Raw genomic sequence first — 3,506 nt, 5'->3', positions numbered from 1 at the left:
ATTGCGACTGGTGAAAAAGTTTCATCATAGTCAACACCTTGTCTTTGAGTGTAACCTTTTGCAACCAATCGTGCCTTGTAGGTCAGTACCTTACCATCAGGCCCAAGTTTTCTCTTGTAGATCCATTTACACCCAATTGGAACAATTCCATCGGGAGGATCTACTAAAGACCAAACTTGGTTTGTATGCATCGAATCTATTTCCGACTGCATAGCTTCAAGCCATAAATTCGAATCCGCATCAGAAATTGCTTCCTTGAAGTTTGTTGGATCACATCCAATGTCGGGTTCACTTTGATCCCCTTCAAGAAGAAGACCATGTCTAATAGGAGGCCTAGAAGTCCTCTCGGATCTTCTTGTAATAGGCGTGTCTTGTGATGATTCTTGAGGTATAGGATCGTTATTTTGTATCTCGGGTTCTTCTCGAATTTCTTCGAGTTCCATCATCTTGCCTTTCTTATCCAATAAGAACTCCTTCTCCAAGAAGGTGGCACCTTGAAACAAACACTTTTGTTTCAGTGGGATGATAGAAATAATATCCGATTGAATTCTTTGGATACCCTACAAAATTACATAAGGTGGATCGACTATCCAACTTATCTCCCACTGTCTGCTTTACGTAAGCAGGACATCCCCAAATCCTCAAGTATGAATACTTAGGAGCTTTGCCATTCCATAACTCGTATGGTGTTTTGTCCACTGCTTTAGTGTGGACGTTGTTCAACAACAATACCGCCGTTTCAAGAGCATAGCCCCAAAATGAAGGTGGGAGCTCAGTGAAGCTCATCAAAGATCGAACCATATCCAACAAGGTTCGATTGCGACGCTCCAAAACACCATTCAGCTGAGGTGTCATAGGAGGAGTCCACTGAGAGAGAATCCCATTCTCTTTTAGATAATCCAAGAACTCGGTACTTAAGTATTCTCCACCTCGATCTGATCGAAGTGCTTTAATACTCTTACCTAGTTTGTTTTCTACTTCAGCCTTGAATTCTTTGAATTTTTCAAATGATTTAGACTTATATTTCATCAAATATAAGTACCCATACCTAGAATAATCATCAGTAAAGGTAATGAAGTAGGTGTGACCAAATTTTGTACCAATACTAAATGGTCTGCAAACATCTGTATGGATCAAATCCAATAGATTTTGACTACGCTCTGGCTTCCCTTTGAAAGGAGATTTAGTCATTTTTCCTTTGAGACAGGACTCACAAGTAGGTAGAGAGTTAATATCAGACATATCAAACATGCCCTCTCCCACTAGCTTGTTCATCCTCCTTGAAGAAATATGACCTAGCCTAGCATGCCAAAGGTTTGCTGGGTTTTGACTATCAATTTTCCTTTTATTTGTTGTTACCGGTTTATCAACATAATTAATTGGAACGTCCTTTAATTTTAAGTTATATAGATCGTTTTCAAGTTGTCCACATCCAATTAAACATTCATTCTTGTAAATATTGCAAATCCCATTCACAAAATTGCAAGAAAAACCATCTCTATCAAGCATAGAAATAGAAATAATGTTTTTAACCAAATCTGGCACATATAAAATATCTCTCAAAAATAACTTAAAATCATTCTGCAAAATTAAACAAATGTCTCCCACAGCTTTGGCTTCAACTCGAGAACCATTTCCGAGCCTCAGCTGGGTCTCACCCATCCTAAGCTTGCGACTTCTTGTCATCACCTGCAAATCATTGCAAATGTGAGATCCACATCCGGTATCCAATAACCAAGAAGTATTATTAAGTGAAACATTTATTTCAATATAAAACATACCCTTCGCAGTTCGCAACTGCTCGAGATATTCCTTGCAGTTACGTTTTCAATGACCGGGTTTCTTGCAGTGATGGCAAACATCCTTGGATTTTTCCATGTTTGAAGCCTTTGTCTTGTTCTTCTTGTCGGGTCCGATTTTCTTGGATGGGACATAACGTTTCTTACCCTTTGTACTTGGCCCCTTCTTAGCAGAAGAAGAGGAGCCCACCAAGAGAACCGGTTTATCCTTCTTTAAAGTGGCTTCATAAGTTACAAGCATATTGACCATCTCTTCAAGGGAGGCCTCTATCTTGTTCATATTGAAATTCACCACAAAACCGTCAAACGATGAAGGAAGAGAGAGAAGTAATAAGTCCACATTGAGTTCATGCTCCAATACCAATTCAAGCATTACCAACTTCTGAATGAGCCAAATCACGCGTACCCCATGATCACGGACCGAAGTCCCTTCACGCATGCGACACGTCATTAACTCTTTTACAGTAGCGAACCTTTCAGCTCTCGATTGAGCCCCAAAAAGTTCCTTGAGTTGTGCGTGAATGTCAGCAGCATTCACGGTATCTTCAAATCGCCTCTGGAGTTCATCAGACATCGAAGCTTGAATATAGAATTTGGCCTTGATATCATGGTCCCACCATTTATCAAGTTTGGCCAACTCTTCTGGACTTATATCAGCTGGTTCTTTCTTCGGAGGAGATTTTTCTAACACGTAGAACATCTTCTCCGAGGTCAAGACAATCTTCAACTTACGGAACCATTTCGTATAGTTTGCGCCAGTCAGTTTGTTTTGTTCGAGAATAGAGAATAGTGGATTGCACGAATTCATCTTAATGAAATACTGAAAAGAAACAGACAATAATCAGTGATTGTTTAATTAATTTACTAAGACATAAAATAAGGTAAAATTTATTTTATGAATCTCACTCCCACTATTTTAATGATTTCACTACCCTCAAGTGAAAATGAGAAACATTTTCTTTAGTGGGAACATGGAGTCCAATTGACAAACTATAGTCCCGAATAATATCAGCCAACCATAATTTTCAAATGGTAGAGCCCAATTGCTTCCAAAGCAACCTCCATGTTTTTACCTCATATCCAATAAGGGCCCAATAATATGATGCCGTTTATTGTGACACGTCAAGATGACCCATCAATATTAAGTTGTGATGGACGGTCGCCATGTGGATCTCCAATAATATGAGCCAATCCCATGGGAGTTCCATCCAACTTACAACATGTGTCGATCCAATGTACAACTTTCCGACGAACGGGCCCCCCCAATAATATGATCCGGACCGTATCCGCGGGTAGCATCTCATACATTGATCGTTGATGGAAGGTAGGAACATTTAAACAATATTTAAATGCCCTTTTGTTTATCTTGATATCAATTTTAAATCATATTTAAAATGAGAAATTTAATTTCGAAAATTTGTCTCATCATTTAAAATTTGTATGCTTGCGGGATTCATACAATTTAGTCTAAACATGCATACAACAATAATATCATATATTATTTTAGGATGATCGATTCCATTACTAATCGACCCGTGGTTGCCAATCACGAGTCTAAGTCCAATCTTAGGTAATATGCAAGTATGCAATCAATCCTATTACATTGAGCTTCCAATTTACATTTCTTTGGTCTTTATTGTCTGATGGGCCCACCTTTGTCTTCAAATCTTCATCTCCCATTAAGTCTAAAATTTACAATAAATTTCG

This window comes from Henckelia pumila, chromosome 4, assembly GCF_033568475.1.
Source record: "Henckelia pumila isolate YLH828 chromosome 4, ASM3356847v2, whole genome shotgun sequence".
In the NCBI taxonomy this organism is placed as follows: domain Eukaryota; kingdom Viridiplantae; phylum Streptophyta; class Magnoliopsida; order Lamiales; family Gesneriaceae; genus Henckelia; species Henckelia pumila.
The sequence above is the reverse complement of the archived record's forward strand: the minus strand, read 5'-3'. Positions refer to the sequence as shown.